Source organism: Equus przewalskii, chromosome 15, assembly GCF_037783145.1.
Source record: "Equus przewalskii isolate Varuska chromosome 15, EquPr2, whole genome shotgun sequence".
Taxonomy (NCBI): domain Eukaryota; kingdom Metazoa; phylum Chordata; class Mammalia; order Perissodactyla; family Equidae; genus Equus; species Equus przewalskii.
The window spans coordinates 7865050-7888885 of record NC_091845.1 but is presented as its reverse complement, the minus strand read 5'-3'; the positions used below and the strand labels follow the sequence as shown (position 1 = coordinate 7888885).

The following is a 23836-nucleotide window of genomic DNA, read 5'->3' as shown; positions in this document are numbered from 1 at the left end:
TTACTTATTTATCTGAGGAAGACTGGCCCTGAGCTAACATCCATGCCCATCTTCCTCTACTTTACAGGTAGGCACTCATCCGATTCTGGGATATATGAGGCATAAAGAAACCCCAGGAAAGGGCCAGCCTAGTGCTGCAGGGGTTAAGTTTGTTCACTCCACTTTGGCATCCCAGGGTTTGCATCCCGGGCACAGACCTACACACCACTCACCAAGCGAGGCTATGACGGTATCCCACATACAAAGTAGAGGAAGGTTGGCACAGAGTTGGAGCTGAAGAAGCCAGAAGTGAGGACATGCCAATGCGCAAGCAAAAAACGTCCCAACAAAAGCCTGTTCTCTCCAGCAAAGTCCGAGTGCCTACCTGTCCAGTCAGGAGACAAGAGGAACTATGGGCTTTTAAGAGCCCTTTTCCTTTCAAAGTTGTAGAGGTGATTTTTCTTTTGATATTGTATAGCAAAATGTGCAAACATTTGAAAGATCTACATGACTCATGACCCAATATTTTCTAAATGACCAGTGCATGATGTTACCAAAGCACACATGCGTAAAAGACTCATCAAAGGGGAAGACAGAAAAAAATGGATTTTAATGTACAGAAGGAAAAGTTCATTGACATGGCTTCAGATTCTCCATTGCAATTAACTTTTTAAAAACTTTGCGTTTTTTTTTTTTTTTTTTTTGCTGAGGAAGATTAGCCCTTAGCTAAATCTGTGCCAGCCTTCCTCTACTTTATATGTGGGTCACTGCCACAGCGTGGCTGACAAGTAATGTAGGTCTGTGCCTGGGATCCGAACCCATGAACCCAGGCTGCTGAAGCGGAATGTGACAAACTTAACCACTGTGCCATGGGGCTGGCCCTGCAATTAATTTTTAAGATGCTATCTGTTATGGGTTGAACGGTGTCCCCTCCACAATTCATATGTTGAAGTTCTAACCCCCAGGACCTCAGAATGTGACTGTATTTGGAGAGAGGACCTCTGAAGAGGTGATCAAGTTAAAAGGAGGCCATTAGAGTGGGGCCTAATGGAATCTGACTGGCGTCTTTAGAAGTAGAGGAAATCTGGACACACACGGAGACATCGGGAGGAGCATGTGCAGAGGAACGGCCCTGTGAGGACACAGCGAGAAGACGGCCACTGAAGGCCAAGGAGAGAGGCCACAGGAGCAACCAGCCCCATAACACCCTGATCTTGAACTTCCAGCCTCCAGAAGTGCGAGGAGACGCACACCTGTTGTCTAACCCGTGTGTGGCATTTGTTGTGGCAGCCGGACCAGACTGACACAGTATCAGTTGTTGAGTTTGGGTGTAGTATCAAAGCAGAATCTCTAATTATCTGAAAAGGCTGTTAAAATACTCCCTCCCTTTCCCACCATACATCTCTGTGCAGTTGGAATTTCTCCATATACGTTAACCGAAACATCACATGGCAGCAGGCCAAACACAGAGGCGGATGAGGATCCAGCCGCCTTCGATGGAGTCATTAAAGAGATTTGCAAAAATAGAAAACGACGTTACTCTGCTCACTAATTTTTTTCTGTTTTGGAAAATATAGTTATTTTTCACAAAATATGTTGTCATAATGGGTTTATTATTTGAAATGAATTAATAAGGAAGTATTAAAATCTCAGTTTTAATTGTTAATATGGTAAATATGGAGAGATGGTATTTGTGTAGGCAAAACTCTTTTGGGTCTTCAGTCATTTTTAAGAGTGTAAAGGGTTCTGAGACAGAAGGTTCGAGGTCAGCCTTTCCCACACCTGGGTCAATCGAATGTGACTGTCAAGATGGTTAACAGCTGTCCTCTCAAGTTTGTTTTTTCCCTTAATAACTTGCTTGATTAATACTTAAACACATTTATTCTTAAAGGAAACTTTTATCACTACCATCAGTGAAAAACCAGTGCCACTTTCCAGAAATAAATGCTGACAGTAACAAAGAAATGTGATGGTGCATCCTTATATTTACTGAATTATTTTGCCACAAGCAGAAGAATGAAACTGGACCACTATCTTACACCACACAAAAATTAACTCAAGCTGGATTAAAGACTTGACTGTAAGACATGAAACCATAAAACTCCTAGAAGAAAACATAGGCAGTAAGTTCCTTGACACGAGTCTTGGTGATAATTTTCTGAATTTGACTCCAAAAGTGAAGGCAACAAAATAAAAAACAAACAAATGGGACTACATCGAACTAAAAAGCTTCTGCACAGCAAAGAAAATCATCAACAAAATGAAAAGGCAACCTACTGAATGGGAGAAAATATTTGCAAATCATTTATATGATAAGGGGTTAATATTCAAAATACATAAAGAACTCATACAATGCAATAGCAAAAAAACAAACAATCCAATTAAAAAATGGGCAGAAGATTTGAACAGACATTTTTCTAAAGATGATATACAAATGGCCAACAGGCACATGAAAAGATGCTCAACGTCATTAAACATTAGGAAATGCAAGTGAGAACTACAGTGAGATATCACCTCACACCTGTTAGAATGGCTATTATCAAAAAGACAAGAAATAACAAGTGTGGGCAAGGATGTGGAGAAAAGAGAACCTTTGTGTATTGTGTGGGAACGTAAACTGGTGCAGCCACTGTGGAAGCCAGTATGGAGGATCCTCAAAAAATTAAAAATAGAAATACCATATGATCCAGCAATTCCACCTCTGGGTATTTACCCACAGAAAACAAAAACACTAATTTGAAAAGACACACCCACCCCCATATTCACTGCAGCATTATTTACAAAGCCAAGATATGGAAACAACCTAAGCATCCAACAATGGATGAATGGATAAAGAAAATGTGGTATATATGCACAATGGAATATTATTCAGCAATAAAAAAGAATGAAATCTTGCCATTTGCAACAACATGGATGGATCTCGAGGGCATTATGCTAAGTGAAATAAGTCAGACAGAGAAAGACAAATACTGTATGATCTCTCTTATATGTGGAATCTGAAAAAAACAACAAAAAAACAAAACAAAACTAAGCTTATAGATACAGAGAACAGATTGGTGGTTGCCAGAGATGGCGTTAGGGGGTAGGAGAAATGGCTGAACTGTTTTTGTTTTTTAGTTTAAATACGCTGAATAATAATAAAAAGAAGACAAGTCTCTTATATATCTATATTCTTACGTTTCACCACAGAACAAGCATTGAACTCATGACTCACAAGCCTGTTAAAGGTCAGATGCCAAACAGGACATCTACGATGAAGAATCCAGGTCTGGAGTAGTCTACTCAAAATTGGAGTTGCAGCCGATAACAGCTAATTGTCCAAAAGAAACAAAATTGAGTCAACAACTCAAGATAAAAATTCTTCCCAGAGACTTCGGACTCAGGACCTGGGGAAAGGTAACACGTCTGCCTGAGCATAACATACACAAAGCAACGTTCCAGCCCTACGCCGTTCTCATCATCTCCTTCTCAGTCCCACGCCTTTGGGAGACGGGAGATATTCAGGTAACTGATGTGTGTTCACTTAGTCCGCTTAAACTGGTTGTGATCATCCTGCTGTATTTCCTGAACCTTGAGAAAGGGTCGCCCATATTTGCACACGTGGAAAGCACTATCCCTGTAGCTGCTTGTGGGGCCCCAGATGCATCAGAAGAGTCAGGTAACTGAGTCTCTTCCAATATATTCCATCTTAAATTGTCACACCTGGAGCATTCAGTTCACTACAAATCCAACATCAACTCCACTTCTTTTTCAGAGGGAAACATGCAAGCACCCTACACTGAAATACGCTTCTTTTATCCAACTCAGATTCAAATATTATTTTATTATTTTACTTTTATAAATATTATTTATTTATCTCCTCCATCTAGACTCTTGATTTCCTCTGATATCCCATTAAGCCACTTTTCTATTTCTTCTCTGCTAGGTCCAAAATTTTATTCTCTATTGATTCTTCAAGAACTATGAATTCTTAAGAATTAAAGAATTAGAGAATTATGAAATGTCTTAACACTCAAAAATTATTCTTGATCTCTGTATTTTTCCTTTTCTTCATAATATGTGTCCATCAAATCTTAGTCAATAATTGTCAATTTCACCAAAACCAATGTACTCTTTTTTTATTAAAATATAATTGACATATTACATTATGTAAGTTTAAGGTGTGCAATGTGTTGAAAAAAACTCCAGTGGTTTTGACATAAAGATACGCACATATTCAAAGGAGTAGAACAGAGTCCGAAAACAAAGCTATCCGTGTAAGAAGAACTGATTTTTAACAAAGGCATAAAGGCAATTTAGTGCAGAAAGGATGCCCCTGTCAACCAGTGGTACTCAGACAAGTGGACATCCATATGCAAAAATAAACAAACCTGGATCCACATCTCACACCATATACAAAAATTAACTCTAAGTGGATCATAGGCCTAAATCTCAAGCCTCAAATTATAAAACTTTTAAAAGAAAACAGAAGAAACCCTTTGTGACCCTGACTTTGGCAATAAAAGTGTAATCCATAAAAGAACAAACTGATAAATTAACCTTCGTTAAAACTAAAAACTCCTGCTCTTCACGAGACACTGTTAAGAGGATGAGAAGACAAGGCACAAGGAGAAAATCTTTGTAAAACATCTATCTGAGAAAGGGCTTGAATCTAGAATATGTAAAGAACTCTCAAAAATCAACAATAAGAAAACCACACAATTTTAAAAATGAGTAAAAGATTTGAATAGGCAAAGAAGATTGCCAGATGGCAAATAAGAACACGAAAAGTCGCTCAACATCATTAGTCATTGAGGAAACGCAAATTAAAAATGGAACAAGATACCGCTGCACACCTATTAGAATAGCTAAAGTTGAGAAGACTGACCAGACCAAACACTGGCAAGGACGTACTGTGCTTTCTTCTTGGTCGGGGGAGACGCAAGATGCAATAATTCATCTTTTATTTTGGAGGTGATGTCCCAGACTACTGGACCCTTAGAAAGGTTACTGATGCGGTAGACCCCTGAATCCTCTTAGGACTTATCTCCCAGCCATTGTACCACGTGACTCTTACCAGGGACTCCGCCATGCTGGCCATTTATTGCTTATTTGGTCCACGTAGCATGATGTCATCAATAGAGTGGACCAACGTGATATTCTGAAGGATGTCCAGATTGTTTAGATCTCTTTATTTTATAATTTGATAGAAGTCAGGAGAGTTAAGACAGCTTTGAGGAAAAAAACAAGAAGGAACAGGATGTCCTTACGTTTAGTGGACCCTATTGCCTGCCTGAGGCCCCGACTCCACAGGCAGCTTGTTCTCTGCTCAGAGTTTAGCCAACGTTTAGGTGGGGAGGGGGCTGTAATGAAAGATAGGCTAGTTCCAGACAGAACCTTTTGCCTTGATGTGACCTGGAAAACTGAAAGAGGACTGAAAATGAACTAGTTTTCCCACAGGTGATGGGCTGTTATTTCATAATATCCTCTTGGGTACCATCAGAGGCACATGCCCCACTCTTAGGGATGCTCAGATTTAATGGCGCCAAGGCTAAGAGGTGGGGGGAGTGGCTCCTTCACAAACTGTGCTTCTGGCTCCTTGAAGCAGGTGGGGGAGAGGGTCCTTCTCTTGCTCCCAAGCCCAAGATCATTGACCTTGGCAGCTAAGCTTGAGAAATAATGCACTGTAGCTCAGGTGAGCCCACGAGATGTTCTCTGCAGTCCTTCTCTGAAAACAAATCAGTTTACGACCTGCAGACACCTCAACCCAAGCTAGTGCACACTCCCTTCTCGATTCCACCCTCTCCGGAATCTGTGTTAACCTCCTGTGTTCCTTTCTAGGCGATGGCACCATGGCCAAGAATGTGGCCAGCAACATTGTCTACAGGAGCCACTCTGGAAACAACGCACATGTCCACTAGCAGGAGAATGAATCAACAGACTGTGATATATTCATGCCAGGGAATATTACACAGCAATGCAAACAAATGAACTCTAGCGGCAGCAACCTCATGGATGACTCTGAGTGACATGATGTTGCCCGAAAGAAGCAAGACCCAGAAGGTTCCATACTGAGCAATGTCATATTAAAGCACTAAAACAAAATCAAAACCAAATCCTAGGTGGTATCAGCATACACACACAAGGTAAAAATGTTTCTTAAAAAAAGCACATGGGCAGCGACAATCTTCCTCAAGCAAAAAGAGGAAGTCTGGCAACAGATGTTAGCTCAGGTCAGGGCCAATCTTCCTCACCAAAATAAATAAATAAATAAACAAAGTATATGGGAATTCTCTGTACTTTCCACTGAATTTTGCATGAACCTAAAACTGCTCTAAAAATACAGTCTATAGAACAAAAAAAGCAAAGAAATGATAAACCTAGGACGGTCATTTCCTCTAGAAGAGGCAGGGGGTTGAAATGGCGACACTCACACAGGAATATGCAAATTATTGGTAACATTTTAGTTCTTGAGCGGGGTGGTGGGTTCATGATCTATGTTGTATTATTAAGCTAAAATATATGCTACACAATTTCCTTTGCAGGCATCAAATATAATATCAAAAAATTTAATAAAGGAAAAAAAGGTACAGTCTCTCACCCAGCAACTTTGCTTCTTAAGAACTTATTCTAATGGAAATAATTGGAAATGAAAACAATTTTTCAGTCATAAAGATGTCCATTATGGTGATAATTTGGACACAATCTAAATTTTGAATCCTAGGGGATCAGTTAAGTAAATTACTGAGTAGCCACAGGATAGAATATTATGCATCTATCAAAAATCATGTTTTCAAATAATTTTTAATGACCCAGGAAAATATCTTGATAACCTGGAGTGGAAAATGTAGAGTAGAGAACTGAAATAAAATAGAATCTCAATCTTCATGATCCCAAGAAGAAACTTATTATGTTTATAGTACAGGAAAAAAAAAATATAATGTAGAAAGATGTTCCCAAATGTCATCATTGCTGGGGTAAGGTTTTTGGTTCTTCTGTAACACGGCTCCATTTCCCGGTTCTCCACAGCACATGGGCCTGTAGAACACGTACAGGAAGCCGGCTTGCCCATCTCCAGCGCGCTCACAGCCCCCTCCCCTCGAATGATCATCCCACCGGCCCTGAGGCTGGAGTTTAGAGCCTGCTAAGCCCCAGGCAGCTTGACTCCACCAGGGGGCAAGAGAGGGAGGGAATGAGGCTCAGACACCCCTCCCCTCCCCCAGCCTTCAGCCTCCTGACTGAAGACGCCCTCAGTGCACCTCCCTTCCCACCTCAGCCTGACCCCTCCTTCACTGGGCCCGCCCCACCGAGCCCCTGTCCAGGGTCGCCTACTGGGAACAGGAGAAGGAGCCAGTCCCCGGGCTTTGCCTGGCTCTGCCGCAGCCGCCAGCCTCTCTACACAGCTGGGGCCACTAAACCCCTACCTAGGGGCATGGAGGGCCTTCACTGAGGACTGCCCCACTCCAAGCCCCAGCTGGGGGCCTGCCAGGGACTCCCCACTTCTGAGGGCCCCACGGTCCCATCACTCCCCCTCTCCAGAGATGGAAGTCAGACCCTAAAGTCCTCCAGCACGTGTGCATCCCCTCCCACTATGTAGTCAACTGCCCCTCAGACTGACGAGGTATGGCCTATGGGCCTCCTCACCCCATTTTACAAACGGGGAGACTGAGGCTCTTAGAGATCAGACCGTGTAACCAAGGGCGCACAGCCAGAAGGTGGCCGAGCCAGGATTCGAACCCAGGCTGCGTGGCTCTCCATTCTGCTGCCCCGTGCTCCAGACTCGCCGCCCCCTCTGCGAGCACTATGCACGTGTGTGATGCCCTCTCTGAGTCAAAAATAAACCGAGGCTCAGTTCTGTTGTGCCATCTGCCACGCACCAACTCGCAGGCAGACATGTTGACTCGCTGCAGAGACGGGGCGCCAGGGCAGCCGGGAAATGAGCAGCAAGAGGGCCTGCACCCTCCCAGGCTTCCTGGCTGGCGGTGAGTCAGTTCTACGGGCATGGGGAGCAGAGGGGCTCAGGGTAGCGGGGAGGGCACGGGGGCTGGGAGGGGCTCAGTACTCAGCAGATGGTGGGTGAGAGCTATGGGCTGGAAATCAGCATCTCTGGGCCAAAGACGACTGCTACGGAGGCTGGTGGCCTTGGGCCAGTCCTCTCCCGTCTCCAGGCCTCAGTTTCCCCACTATAAGGAGTTGGAACATATGATTCCTTCCAGGCCCGACAAGGTTACATTCTATGGCTACAGTCTTAGGGAGCTGCCTTTACATTCCTGGTCCTTCGGGGTCAACAATAACCAATGCAGAGATGGAGAGAGGATCCTTAGAGGAACTGGCCGGCCCAAGGTCACATCAATCCTAACAACATCAACAACAATGACAACGACACTCTCCTACCTGTGACATGCAGGGAGCTGACATTTCCCAAAGCACGCTCATGCAGGTTATTCCATTGACAGTCCCCACTTCACAGATGAGGAAAATGGTCCAGAGAGGGAGAGGAGGAGCCTAAGGCCACACAGCTAGCCCAGGGCAGGGGGGAGAGATCCTTGTTTCCATGTGTCTGTTCCATGAAACTTCTGAATTTTAGTCCCTGGGGAAGCTGCAGGCATGGACCCTCCAGACACCTGTCCAGGGAAGCTGAAGCCCCTTTTGAGCCAAAATCACCTCATGCCAAAGGTGGCAGGGACTCTCCACCCAGGAAATTTCTCAGTTCAGGCATTTGCCGAATATGTTTCCCGTGCTGCAAAAATCATCACTGGGCAGCCCAGCTGGAGGGCTCGCCCAACGCCCTCCACATGTGTGACGCTCACTTCAAAGGCCCCTGGGAGGAGCACTGCACGAGGAGTCCAGTCTCGCCACTGCCCCCTCAGCGTGTGCCCTGGAGAGTCCCTCTCTGTAAAGTGAGGGGTGGGATGAAGCGGCTCCCTGGGTCTTCACCACTCTGGGTACTGGGCTGGCCATTATTGGGGGCATGCCCATCATTGCTCCTTCAACCTCTGTCAGCCAGGAAGGACCACGAACGCTGATGGCCAGGACCTGCTGGCGAAGCTCACTGCTGCACCCCCGTACCCGGCCCTCAGTAGGACCTTGTCACCACCTCAGATTGGTGGCACGGTTCTAAGGAGCAGATCCCATGGGCATCTGTTTCGTATCACACAGAGGGTGCTGGGAAAAGGCTCCTCACGGCTCATTCAGAGCTTACTGTGTTCCAGGGTCTCTCTAAGCTTTACCTCACTGAACCCACTTAATCCCCATAGTGAGGCTAAGAGTACATAGCTGCTGTTGCTGCTCCGCCCGTAACCGCACGGATCTAACCACTGTGGAATGATTTCCCCCACAGCATCTGCACCTCTTTGCCTGGGGGCCTTCCCTGGTGGGCAGAGCTTCTGAAAGTTCTGCAGAAGTACTGCCACTCCCCCCATGCCTGCAGGCTCAGCCAGTGACTGACGGGAATTGGGAGTTGGTGTATAAACACCCCGGCTCCCTTGCTCCTCCGGCGGGAAAACCGTGAGCTGTGGGCTCTGTGCTGGCTCCCAGAGTCCCCAGGGCAGCTGAGCCCCAGCTGCCTGCAGTGAAAATTAATAACTAACTTGAAAACACCTCCCTCCCTTTCCTCTCTCACTTCCCCACTCTCCTATCAGCATTCCTGTGCGTGCCAAATAAATTACTGCCACTGAATCGTTGTCTTATCATCTGCTTCTGGGAGAACCCAGCTGGAGAGGGGAGGCACTGATACTCCTGCCCTCTGGATGAGAACAAAGCCAGTGCTCAGAGAGAAGGCACCTCCCCAGGGCGACACAGGAAGCCCACATCTGAACCCAGCCCCACTCATCCTAGAGGTTCTGTTTTGATGATTGCATATGCCAGGAAGGAGAACTAAGGGTGAGACTGAGAGTCTAGTGAGAGAAGGGCCACCGAGGGATGGTGACTCACCCATTCATTCATTCATTCATTCATTCAAAGACTCTTTACTGAAATCAGCTACTGGTCAAGCCGTGCACTAGGTGCTGGGGGTACACTGGCTAAATGCTCTGGCCCTGCAATCCTGGGGACGTGGGCTCCATCCAGGCTCTGACCATGTGCCAGCTGTGTGATGTGGGCAGATCATTCAACCTCTCCCGACCTCTGCTTTGTCATCTGTCACATGGAGGAGCCCAGTGGTGCCTATGCCACCGGCTGCTGGGAGGTAAACAGGCTCACATGTATAAATAAGTGCTCAACACGTGTCAGCTATAAGATGACGGTGATGTCAGTGCTGAATACTGACTGGGAAGGGACATGTGGCAGAAATATTATCATTTTTAGCATGCCTTATCACTTAGGCCAGCCTAAGACTAAAATAAGTAACTACGAGTTGCAGAGGAGTTTAAAGTTTGCACTTTTCCCTACTTTCTCTCCCTCCCTTCCTTTCTTCTTCCTACCCAGCCAAAACCCCTTCTCTCTGCTCCTTGCCAGGTCCTGCACTGGGCACTGGGACAGAGATGACACAGCTCTCAGGGAGCACTTGTTGCCCGGGGAAGACAGGGAGATAGAGAGGGAACTGTGTCGCTCAGTGTGGTGAATGAAGGCCAGCACAAGGGCAGGGCAGCATGAGGAGGGGCATCTGACCCTGCCTGCTGATGCTGGAATTGAGAAGAGGGTGCCACATGGCTCAGAGAGGTTAAGTCACTTGCTTAAAGCCACACAGCAAGTAAATGGTCCTTCTGACTCCAAATCCCGTGACCCCTAATATCCTGCTATGTGGTCACATTCTATTAAGAGTCCCAAGGCATCCATAACAACAATGACTTCTATCACAAGACAGGTCTTGGGGACTCGCCCAAGGGAGACTTGTGTGGCGGCCTAGCCACAGAGAACAGAGCCTCTGAAGTCTCACTGGAAAGAGCAACTGAAGAGCTGTGAACAATACAAAAGCAATAAATGTTTATTGAAAGGAAGGCTGATAGGACATAGGAACAATTTCTGAGAGTTAGAACCTGAGCAAATAGCAGACACGTGACAAGTCTCCTTTACTGGAGACTAAGGACCATGTTGGAACCTAGAGCATTTTACCTTCTACAGGCTATTGTTTCTCTTTCCAGTCACTTTAAGATTAATTTAACTACGTAACAATCTTTATTTTTTTCTTTGTGTTTTTTTCCTGTTTAACCCAGAAATAAACTGGATCCTAATTCTACAGATTTCTGATGTTTGTTTTCAGATAGCACACTTTATGTGATTCTTTTTCTAAAAGATCTAGTCCAATTTGAGGTACAGATCTCTTATCTTTTGGAGTTGAAAACTTCTTTCTCCCAGAAGGACACATTCCCAATGTTCCCAAGAAAGTGACTAGCATACAGGTTCTGATAAACCAAAATCCACTTCACAGGAACCCTGTCGAGACTTAACGTGCCCACTCCAGGATCCCAGGCTGCCTGGGCACCACATCGCACATTCTCCTGAGCACGGCGAGGAGCCACGTCACCCCGAAGTCTGCAGAATTAGTTGCAGGAGAGTTTTAAATAGTAGGAAGTCCGTGCCGGGTGAGGTCATGGGCGGACGACAGGGGCACATACACACTGGCTCGGGGAGAGAAGGAAGCTGTTTCTCGCAGCTGCCCAGGCCAGACGCGGGGCACAGACCGCAGTCAGGCCAGGCTGCTGGAGGACACGACTCAGCCTGCTGGCTCTCTGACTGAAGGCACAGACGGGCTTTCTTCGACTTGGGTCAGGCAAGTCTAAGGCTGGGACAGGACAGCAGGAGTGCTTCATTAAGAGGACTCCAGCCGAGGTGCAAAATCACCTGAATGCCTGTGCAAGTATTTTCTAAGCCTCCTGCCCCCACAGCCTCCGGGAGCTCAGGTCTGAATCTTAATGAGCTCACGGGACCGTGAGTGGGTACCTAGCGGAAAAGGAACTGGTGAGTTCAGTGGGGAAAGAGAAAGACGCAGCCCACGGTGACCAGGCAAGGCAGCCGTGAACGATGCTCCCACTGCAGCAGGTGCCGCGGGCACAGAGTAGACGCGGCGAGAGCGCCAGCCTCGGCAGCTCGCACGAGGATCTGGGACCATCATCGCCGCTGCTGGCCACACACAGCCCTCAACACATCTTTCTCTTTAATACCGATACCACACGCCCCGCCCCCCAACCCCCCCACGGCCCAGCTTTAACAATGCAAAGTTTTATATGAAGAAATATTTCCCCATAGAAACGCTTCTATTCTAAGTGAACTTACACTTAGAAATAGATTTTTCATTCTTTTTATCAGAAATCAGAGTTCAAACTTCCAGCCCAGCAATGGGACACAATTGCTCACAATTACGTTTCATTTGAAAAGAAATAAAATGGATCACATTTACCTGTTTCGCTGTCTCTGGTTCCGAAAACTACCTAGCACGGCCAGCGGGGGCAGCTCTGAGGGTTGATGTGGAGAGCCGGGGCTGGAGTGTCCCAGCCACGCGGCCTCAAGCATGCCTCAGTTTCCCCCCCCTGTAGAAGGGGACGCGAGCTCCGTCTGGGCTGCTGGCAGCGGGACCTGAGGCCAGGGCCGGGCAGCTCTCTGGAGCCCTGGGCAGACGGAAGCCAGGAACATTAACAGCGCGTCTAAACAATGCTAACAGTTGCATAAGGAGGGCAGCCGTGCTCGTCATGGGCCTGGTTTTGGCTTTCTGGAGCAGTCCTGCAGCAGCATTTCTGCAGCCGGAGAGGGAACACCCTTCCCACGGCCGCCGCCTCGGTGCCGGGCGGTGACTCATAGCGCTGGCAGGGGCGTGGGCGGCAGCCACTTAGGCATCGCCGTGGGATCTGACAGATCTGACCCCATGGGGCTGCTCCGCAAGGAAAAGGGCGCGAGCGGCCCTGCTCCTCCTGCAAGGTGAGCGGGGCGCGGGGGGAACAGCCTTCAGCGGCCGGGCCCCCTTGCTGCCAATGCAGCTGGAAGCAGAGCCCAAGCGGGCGCCGGCACAGGCTCCTGGGGTGGGTGTAAACACCGCCTCCGGGGGTGCTGCCTGCTCCCACCCCCAAACCCTTCACTCCTCCAACACTTAGCAAAGACGCCTGCAACACCCAACGGCAGAAAAGCAAGATAGAACTCCCATCCTTGAGACCATCTTCACGCTGGGCCCCGACCAAGCCTTCCACGGGCTTTGCTTCCTTCCACCCTCACAACCACCTGCTACTCTGCCCATTTCACAGACCAGGACACTGAGGCTGGCAGCAGGGCCCACAGCTGCCCCGAGGCAGAGCTGGGAATCCTGTTGGATCTGCTCCGGGGCTCTGAAACGTGAGAGGAGGCCCCCAAAGTGGGGTCTGCGGGCACGGGAGAAACAGGTGAACCTCCTGAAAATGCAGCTGCCGGGGCCACGACAGCTCGGGCGGAGGCGCTCATTTGTGGCAGCTGCTGTTTTTTAAAGGACGGTTTCGTGTTGTCGCACTGACTTCTCATGACAGTTCCGTGAAGCAGGCGCCGAGGTGGAGCCGCCTCCCAGGGTCACCCAGCCATGTGCTGTCTGGACCACCGCCCTCTCTGACCTCTGGCCTCTAGCTCCCCATCGGTGCAATGGGGACACACGAAAATCGCACCCTCAGACGGCGGCAGGGTTAAATGAGGTGACAGAAGGGAACCGCTTTGGAACTGCAAAGTGCCACCCTCATACGAAGGAGCATTATTATTTACTAAAATAGCTTAGTGGGGAGTGCAAGCCAGCTGAGAACTACAAGGTTCTGGATTCAATCCTGGGTTTCTGCAGAGTGCTTCGTGGCATTCTCCCCTGAGCTGGAAGCTCCTGAGAGCAGGGATGACGTCTGGTTTGCCTCAGTTTCCCTAGAGCCCAGCTCTAGGCATGGCACAGAAAAAGTCCTTGAGAAACCTTGGCCGAACTATTCAGGATTAATTCAGGACTGAGGAAGAGGGCGGAGGGGGAGAATAACGGCATCAAGGGCTGGAAGGGGCCTTGGGGTGACCAGAAATTCGGTCTTCCAACTGGGGACACTTGAGAATGAAAAGGACGCTTTCAATAGTCATGATAACCCGGGACTGATTCGGGCCAACCAGGACACATGGTTACCCTATTTGTTGATCCTTTAGTCTGAACCCCACATTTCGGGGAAAGCCCAGCGAGAGGGGTGGAGCTGGGACAGGACTGGGGGCTCTGGCTCCCTCGCGGGCCCGCTCTTGGAAGAGCTGGAACGCAGCTACAAGCGGGTGGAGGTCGCTTCTGAGGGCCTGCAGCTCTCTGGAAGGCACTGGGCGTTAGCCATGCAACCCGAAGTTTCTGCTGGGTAAATATCACCACTTCTGGGCCGGTTACTAAGGGCCTGAGCAGTTGCTAAGCGGCCGTGTGACCTCATGAGGGACTATTGTTCGGCGCTCAATAGGCATCCTTGAGTGACATTCCCCAACTCCCAAATCCCAGGGGCCCTGGGGTTCTGGGAAAAGAAGCGAGAGATTATAATGAGCAGGAGCAGTTGACAGACCCTCGTTTGTTTTCCGGGGGTGGAGTGGGGGGGGGGGGTGGCGGCTGCAGCCTTTCACAGCAAAGTATACGAAGGCTGGAGTGGCCAGTGAGAGCTGTCAGTGGGTGTCACCAGCGACAGAAACACCCCAGGAATAAAGAATGGACCCCATGGGCAGTGCCTGATCTTCCACAACCCACGTGAACACACATCGTCTCCGTTTGCTTTCAAGGCAGCAGGAGGTGGGGGGGTCACAATGATCCCCCCCATTTCAAAACAGAGGAAGCTGAGGTCCAAAGAGAAGAAACGGCTTGCCCAAAGGCTCCCCAAGATGTCCTGGTTTCCAGGCATGGTGGGCAGAACAGTGGTCTCCCAAAGACGTCCGCGTTTTGACGCCTGGAGCCTGTGACTACCCCAGGTTACATGCAAAGGGGACTGAAGGTTGCTCATCGGCTGACCCTGAGAAGGGAGGTGGTCCTGGGTGACCGGGGCGGGCCCGATGTAGTCACAGGGGTCCTGCAAGGGGAAAAGGGAGGCAGGAGAGTCAGGGGGCAAGTGATGTGGTGTGAGAAAGCCAAGGCCGCCTGCGGAGGGAGAAAGGCCTGCGAGGAGGAGGGCAGCCTCCGGGAGCTGGGAAGGCGAGGCGCCAATGCCCCACGAAGGCCTCCCAGAGGGACGCACCCCGTCCCGGTGTTAGCCTGGGGGCCGGTGCCGACTCCTGACCCACAGAAGTGTTAGCTGACACCTTCTAAGCTGCTCTCTTGGGGTCATTGTGACAGCGGCCATCTGCAAGGTCTGAGCCAAGAGGGCGGCTTCGAAGATCCTTCAGCTCCTGGGAGTTAGGGAAACAAGAGGCCAAGAGAAACAAAGAGATCTGCTCAGGGTCGCAAAGCAAGTGAGAGAGACAGCGACGGAGACCTCCGGGTGTGGGTCAGACCTCCCCAAGGCTGCTGACGTGGCCCAGAGGGGCCGGGTCTTCTAGGCCACTTCTCTGCCAGTTTCTCAGGACCAGGCTGGCCCAGGACCTGGGGCCCCGACAGCATCTCCTGTCTCTCTTTGCCAGAGGCAGGTCAGCAGCCCGTTTTATGACAGGCAGGAGGCGCGCTCCTCCCACGTTGCACCACCAAACCCAGGCGGCCCGCAGCCAGACTCGCAGCCCACGGCTTCAGGTCCCTCATCTGAAAACGTGCACCGTACCCTCTGTATCAAATGGTGGGAATGCAATGTGAGGGGGCGAAGGGGGTGCCTTGGCGCTGTGCCTGGCGCACAGTAGGTGCTCATGCCTGCTCCTCTGCTTTGCTCAGTGAGGCCCAGGCCCTGCCCCAGGTCTCCCAAGGCCGCTGGCCCTAATACCTCAGCTAACTTTGGAGTTCAAGAGCCTCATTCCCCGAAGGGTGTTCTCTCTGCCTGGGACGTAGAAGCCGCTCCACGAACGCTTGTGGAATGGACCACAGGACGGACCCCTGAAGGCTCTGCTCTCTCCTCTTTGCCTGGAAGCCTCCTACGTACCCATCAAGGTCCAGATCAAGTGCCCCCTCCTCCAGGCAGCCTTCCCTGATCCCACTGCACAAGGTCCTGCTCCCCTCTGTGTGCTGGGCTTCCAGCTCCCTCCCGGCACCCTAGTTTTGGTGTCTAGGGCCCCAGCCATGGCGGCAGATACACCTGGGCTCGAATTCCCCCGGTGTGATTCTGGGCCAGTCCCACCTCCTCTCCGAGCTGGCCTCCTCTGTTGAATGGGAATGCTGACAGCAACCCCACGGTGGGCTGCTGGGAGGAGCACACGAGGGCGGCACGCGAAGGGCGAGGCACAGTGACGGACAGAGCCTGCCCGGAGCAGGTGTTTTCATTAGAACGGTTGTTACTGTCTTAGATGTTGCTCAGTGCAAACCGAGCTCCCGGGGCAGGGACGGGTCTAACCACCTCCTCAACAGCCTGCAGTCTTCACTGAGCGCCCCTTATGTGCCAGGCTGTCCTCCAGCATGCGGACGCCAGAAGGGAACAAGGTCCCTGCCCCCATGGGCTGACTTTCCAGGGGCGGGAGACAGATACTCAACAATCCACACAGATAGCAACAGGACGTCTCAGGAGGGATCTGCCGCCATGAAGCCCAGAAAGGCAGGGCAGGTGGGAGGGCCGGAGGGCCTCTCTGAGGAGGCGGTGCATAAGCCCTACTGGAGGGAGGGAGTAGAGCCAGCCACGAGGACCTATGGGGAAGGGCATTCCCAGGGCGGGAACAGCAAGGGCAAAATCCCTGAAGAGGGGAGTGTGTCCGGCATGTTTGAAAAACAGCAAGGAGGCCACGTAGTGTGTGCTCAGAAAACATGCAGAACTGAAATGTTATTACATGATTTCATTGTTTTATAAAAAATGTTGTTATGCCTATGGACTTATTCTTTTCTATTTTATTAACAGGAAACAAATAGCTTCTTCAATCTATTATGTCATTGGATGCTCACAGCAACCCTCTGGGGTGGGTACAATTGTCCCCATTTTGTACATGTGCAAAACTAAGGCTCAGAGAGGCGAAGTGCTTTGCCCAAGGTCACACAGCAGATAGGTGGCAAACTCAGGATTTGAAGCCAAGACTGTGTGATATTTCAGTTCTGGCTTTTGCTCCTGGGACAGCAGGCTGTGGGTGGTACTCAGGCTCCCCAATTCCTGTTCCCCCATCGCAAGTCACTCCAGGCCCGAGGGGGCTCCCCTCCTTCCTTCCCTGGCCGTGTGGTGGATCAGTGACCTGTGGCCTCCCAGCCTGGGCCTCTGCTCTGAGACACAGAGTGAGCCTGGGGCGTAGGCCTGGGGCGGCACGTGGGCTCTGGCAGGCAGTTCGAGTTCCAGGAGCGCCGCTGGCTGGGAGGTCAATGAAGATGCTGGAGGGTAGGCAGGTGCCCGGGAAGCGTGAACTTCTGAAGACTTATAAAAGCACATCGGAAAAGTGAACTGCGGACGCACCGTTGGATTGTGGGGTGTCTCCCACCGCCTTTGCAACATCGGGAATCGGGACAGCCTGGCCGAGGCTGGATGCCCTGGGAAGTCGCACCTCCATGGTGCAATGCAAGAAGGTGGGAGAACCTTCTGGTAGGAGAGCTGAGGGAGGGAGGGGGCGCATGATCCCAGGGTGGGGCTCCAGGGGGACCAGGCTGCAGGGAGATGCAGGGTGAGCGTTGTGGGGACAGGATTCCCAGAGGACAGGGCACTGGGGCTGTCTTCAGGGGAGGAGGAGAAATGGCCCGGGCGTCGAGCAGGTAGCATAGGGCGGGCGCAGTCACCGAGGGCTGTGTTCCGGGCAGGGGGAGCAGTCAGAGGTGCTGGAAAGGGCGCTGCACCCGAGGGTAATATTCCAGACCACTTTTCTGTTCTTATCATTCCCCCAACATCATTGATCTCAGTAAGCGGCAGAGCAGGGCTCCGAACCCAGATCTGTGCGAGTCTGAGGCCCATGCTGGTTCCACGCCATCCCACTAGAGCCAGAAGGTGGGGCATCATGGTGACAGGACCGAGGTGGCTGAGGAGGACGGGGGAGCAGAAGGCCCAGTAGTGGGGCCAGCCATGCCCCAAAGCTGGCGGTGTGGGGCTGCTTCCTGGCTGAAGACGGTCCCATGCAGGCCCCGTGGCAAGGGAGTGCTGTGGGGACATTTCCGCCGTGTGCAGAGTAAGGCAGCACCAGATCCCCACATGCTTCCCAGCTGCCGGAGGTGCGGCCTGGCACGGAGAAGCCTGTGGCCCCTGCTGGCCACCACGCCTCCTCCTCTGGGTCAGAGCAGCCCGGACTGCCTTCGGGGAGCCACTCATCCCCACTCTCAGACTGCGGGGCTTGCACAAGGCTGAGCCCAGCTGGCTCCCAGGGTGGGTCTGAGTCCTGGCCTTGGCCAAACAAAGCTTTGCTTTGCGTCCCCACAACAGTGACTGGTCCACAGATGCGCGTGTGACCTGGGAGCCACTGAGAGTCAGCCTGAAGACTAGCTAAGACTACAGGGAGGGACGCGCTCTTTCTGCCGGGGCGGCTGAGCTGTTAGGATGTAAGCCTGAAGCTGCTGGGGGGCCACCTTTACCACCACACAAGGAGAAGCTACCTGAGGATGAAGCCAGCACAGGGAGAGGCAGAACTGAGAGATGGAGAGAGAAGGAGAGAAGGAGTGCTGATGACCTTGTTCCGGCCCCTGGATCCAGCTGTACCTGAAGCCTGTAACCCTAAGACTTTTCAGTGACTCAAGCCAATAAATTCCTTTTGGGGCTTAAATCAGTTTGAGTCACTTTCAACAGAAAGACTCTTGACTTATATAGCTCATAACTTTCTTAGAGCAAAAAAGGGAGAAAGGAACTCAGAAGGGGAAAAAAAAAAGGAGAAAGATGGGTAGGGGAATGGGAGGGAGAATTAGTGTTTAATGAGTATAGAGTTTCAGTTTTGCAAGATGAAAAAGTTCTAGAGATCTATTGCCCAACAATGTAAACATACTTAACACCACTGAACTGACCTTAAAAATGGTTAAGATGGTAAATTTTTAAAAACCAGAGTATAAAAAAAAAAGAGGGAGAGGTGGGTGAGAGGAGGCAGTAGAAGCATGGAAAGGGGAGGACAGGAGGCAGGGGAGGTGACGGGAGGAGAGGAGAGAACAAGGAGGAGAGTGACAGAAGGTGGCCCTGTGGCCTCCAGGAGCGAGGCCAGCTGCTCCTGTCACCTACTCTGCTATTTTTACACCTTGTGGCTCTCAAGGTAACTTCACACCTGGTCCTCCTGCCCTTCAAACGTTAATTTGTTTTCCAACATTTTAGAAATGCTTTCCTGCTTCTCTAAGTTCCTTGACTTTTAAATTGAGCCATCCCAGGAGGGGTAATGAGCCGAACAGCGGTCACCACTGCCGGGTGCGCCTTCTGCTTACGGGGGACTTTCACAGTTTGCATCCTACTGAGGCCTCTCGAAAACCTAGAGAGGTGGACGGGGAAGTCCTCAGCCCATTGTACAGACGGGCAGATCCGCCGCACCAGAGACGTGCTCACTGCCGGAGTTTGCACCCGGCCCCTCTGACTCCCACCCTGCTCTCTGAGAAGACGGGGTGGGGCTGGCGGCTCTGGGAGATGGTCTGCTGAGCTCGCTGGCTCCTCCAGGTTCATCCCGGGCTTGATCTGAAGGGACTGAAGGGACGTCCGAGGAGACAGGAGGCCCACAGGGACCTCTCCGCACGTGTGCCCTCCCGGGGAGCTTGGGACGAGGCCTGGGGCCTCCGCTTCCAAAGCAAAGCCATGTAAAGATGCAGCAGGCAGTTCAAACGCTGGGAATTGCTTCACACTCTTCCTTTCAAGTCTCCGAGCCGAGCAATTTGCTTTCCATGTCGGGGGAGTAAAGCTGCTCCGAGCTTAAGGAGCTGCTGACGAGAGTGACACCGGCCTCTTGCGGGCTTTGATCACGGCGCATTTCACTCCCACTTCCCAAACCTGAACAGCTGGTCCAGGCCCTTTCAAATCGAGCAGGCAATTAAATTTTCAGAAAAAGAAGTGGAAACTCCAGGGATAACGAGATGGGAGCCACTCAAAGGCGGCAGCTGGGCTTCTGAACAAACCAGGGAGGACCAGGGTGAGGCGGACGCCCTCTACCACGAGGAGGCACGGGCAGAGTGGGCTGGGCAGGCTGGGGATGGGAGCCCTGCGGCTGGACGCACCAAGCTTCTGCTGTCAGCTGAGAGCTGAGACCTGCCCTCCCGGGGGCTGCAGCGCAGCGGGGGCTCAAGAGAGGGGCTGACAACTGTGGGGTCTCACCCAGGTGCCCTGTCTCTGATGTGCCCCTAAAACCAAAGGAGCCTGCCCGTGGCTGCCCCCAGTCTGAGGGCCAGGACTTCATGGCTGAAAAGCGCCCCAACTGAGCCCCATCTCTCTCCCCAGCCTGCTCCTCCTCCAGGCTTCCTCATCTCAGGATATGGCTCCCACAGCCAGTCAACCAGTTGCCTGCCATCCATCACCTGCTCACACCAGGCCCACCACCCAATCCTGTAGATTCTACATTCAGCATCTTTTACCTCCTCTCCCCTACACTGTCACCAACCTCATCAGTCCACCATGATGACTCGCCTGAACGAATGCACTACACACGCCCACTCATCTGTCTGTCCACCCACCACATCCATCCATCCATTCGCCTCTCCATCTGTGCACCCGCCTGCCCATCCATCCATCCATTCACCCAATTACGTGTCCATCCAACGCCCATCATCTGTTTTCTGTCAACACCCGCTGTTCCCCCACTGCTCTAGTGGGAGAACCAAATGAGGTGAATGACGTCAGAGGCCTGGGAGAAGAGCCATTCTGAGTTCCGGCGATTAGGGCAGGGCAGCAGCCCCAGCCCCATTTCTGTCCACTGTGCCTGCGGTCCTCGGCCCCATCTAAACCAACAGCCCTTTTACTGTCTTGAAAGCAAATTCCCCAATAATATAAGCTGCCAATACACATCATTTAGAAAAGGGGTGCAATGTCCCAGCTGCAATATGGATGAGGAATGAAAGGCAAGTCATGTACCACAACACTACTCGCGTTTCCACGTTGCCGTGCCCGGGTACCATGATGCTGGGACAAAGAGTGAAGCAGCCTACTTGGATCCTACTTGGGATGAACTAGTTCGGATGGAAGAGAAGACAATATTCAACTGAGTCTTGTCAGCTCTTTTCACTACGTTTGACATTTTGAAGTGAGGGCTAAGTAAACTCATTCACAGCTATACACTGAGCCCCTGGACTGTGATGCCACCAACATAGACAGGGCCGTTGTACCAGCATCTCCAACAACACGGCTGCTGCTCCTGCATTTTAAAATGGGGACGGTTCTTGGCGAAGCTCTGAACAAGACGAAGGGCAGTTTTGCCTCGATTTACTTGTAGTTTTACTCCCGGAAATTCCAGGATATATAATGTGTCAGCCTGTGACACAAGGGCAGACTCTGGGCTTAGATATGAGAAAACAGGATTTTCCCTGACGTCGACATCCAATGTGACACTCGACACTGTGCCGCACTCAGCATAGGCCTGCGATGTGCATTGTGGGGCCTATAACACCCCTGGTCCTGGCCCACAAATGCCAGCAGCCTCCAGCCATTGTGACAACCCAGAAAGCTCCCCACTCCCCCAGGGACAGCCAGGCCCGGCCCCTCCTTCCAGAGCTGACTCTCCTGGGGCCATCTCTCCTCCCGGCCAGAGTCTGACAGGGGCCAGGGGCCCGAGGCATATTCTGCAACCTACAGGGCTTCATCTCAGCCATGGCTCATGAGAGCCCATTGCAGGACAAAATGCCCTTCTGGAATTCAGGGGCCACGTGTGGCAGCAAAAGTGGATTGGCAGCCAGAAGTCCTGAAATCAAAGTCTCAGCTGGGTGACCTCAGGGAAGTCTATGGGCCTCTCTGAGCCTCAGTTTCTGGAATCACCAAATTGGAATAATAACATTTCCTGTGTTAGGAGGAGGTCAAATGAAACGTGCACGTTCTCACCCTAACCTTGTTCATGCTGACAGAGGCACAGAACGGGGGAGAGGGCCCAGGAACCCGCCAGCCTCGCTTTGTGATCGATAACCCCACTTATCAGCTCTGTGGCCTCGGGCAAGACGCATGACTTTCATGAGTCTCAGTTTCCTCATCCATAAAATGGAGGTGACGACCGGGGCTGCTTCACAAGACAGGGCGAGAATCTCAGGAGAAAACTCACGCAGAGCGCTTCGTGGAGGAGCTCCCCATAAATGTTAGCTGTAGTGTGGTTACTGTTTCTAGTCCTTGTTATTACGAGCATGAGGAATGTGTGCTGGGCTTGGAGAATGGGGCGTGGTGATGGAAAACAACGCCTAGACTGGGGAGGCCCCAGCCGGTGCTCAGGGAACGAGTGAACGGTCACTGGGTTCATGGAGAGGATCCAGGAGGAGGGGCAGCACGGAGGGAGGGAACCGTGTACAGGAGGCAGCACTGGTGGTCTTCTGGGAAGGGCTCAGATACTATCTCCTGTCTGGCCGACTTCAAAAATCACCCCTGCTCCCCAGGGGAGCGGAAGGCAAAATGAAGAGGCCCTTCATCGCTGGGCCAGGCTCTGTCCCTCAGCGGAGTCCAGGAGACCCAAGGAGGGTGGGCCCGGTCCTTTCCAGGGGGCCCAGCTCAGGCCGGGCACCCAATGGCCCAGGCCTGGTCAGCACCAGGTGTAGGACAGAATGAAAGGCAGCCTTCTCACCTCTGCCATCCCACAAAGGGGAGACTGGGGGGCGTGTGGGGGGTCCTGGACCATGGCACTGGAGCTAAGCCAGCCTGCTCCCACCTTTCTGCCGCCCACACACCAAAGGCTCGTGTGTCCAGGAGGAGACGCTCAAAGCAGCCTGGGCGTTTAGGCTCCTGGGAGGATGAGGGGTTCGGAGAGGCCCACGGCACGAAAATCCACACCTGACGTTCAAAGAAAGAAAAACTTCCAGAACACCAGCCTCAGAGAGAGCCTACATTTTCCAAGATTTAGGAGATACAGGCCAGGTGGCTGGGGCTCAGGGGAGGCTGGCCCCCCACACCACAATTCTGCCTGGTGAACCATCAGTTTACCACCAGCTATTTTTGGCTCCCGCTGCTGCAGAAATGTCCTTTCGGAAGAGGGGCCTCGGGGAACCGTGGCCTCCTGTGCGGCCTGAGAAGCATGCGTGACCTCCCCGATAAGATCAGGCAACATCCCTTAACAGTGGCTCAGATGGCTCTCGGACACGTTCCCGGCCTCCGCCGAGCTCCAGCCCTGAACGATCTCTTTCCATTTGCGTGCTTCCCGCTGTTTAGAATGCCACCGTGAAGCCCAGATTTTCCATTTTCCCTGCCTCGTTTCTGTTAGAACAACAGACAGGCGAACTAAAAACCTACCAACTGACCAGTGTCAGGGAAAAAAAAGGAAAGGACAGAGATTTGCCATCAACAGGAAAAAACAATCAGGCCAAATATAACCACAGCGGCCGCTATTTACAGAGCCATTCCCGTCTTGACTGAGCCTCCGGTCAACTCCATGACGTGGCCCTGCTGTCCTCTTTTTCCAGATGAGGAAACTCAGGCTCAGAGAGGTGACACGAGCGACCCGGGCTCATGCTCCAGGGAGCACTAGAGCCAGACGTCAGAGTCCACCCTCCACCGAGAGAAACAGCGACAAAGGTGACAATCGTAAAGCCACAGCCGCTCTTTACCGAGCACCTGCTCTGTGCAAGGTGCTGCCCAGGTTACACAGGTGACACATGTGAAGTGGCTCCACGCCTCACTCACGTCCTCCAGGGACGGACTCAGCCTATTTTGCTGCGGGGGGACGGGAGCCTGGAGACGTGAAGTGACTTGCCCCGGGTCCCACGTGAGGGGAGGGGGGTGGGAACAGAGTCTGACTTCTTTCCTTTTCCAGATGCTTTCAGAGGGGACCCCAGCAAACAGTTTTTCTTATTTGAGTAGTTATGGGTTATTTTTATGAACCAGGA

At 51.4% G+C, this 23836-nt stretch overlaps 1 protein-coding gene across 12 annotated transcripts in view; it reads right to left on the bottom strand.

Annotated features, from left to right (window-relative positions):
- The window catches only part of ATP2B2 (ATPase plasma membrane Ca2+ transporting 2), a 351827-nt gene that overhangs the window by 199210 nt on the left and 128781 nt on the right, over nt 1–23836 (bottom strand). The window contains exon 1 of one of the 12 annotated variants that reach the window (XM_070576513.1): nt 12296–12884. The exons of 10 other annotated variants lie outside the window; for them this stretch is intronic. The gene's annotated coding sequence lies outside the window, so the exon portion shown is untranslated. Of the gene's footprint in view, nt 1–12295; nt 12885–23836 lie in introns of those variants that run through there. One more of the 12 variants, XM_070576503.1, reaches the window with a different exon arrangement.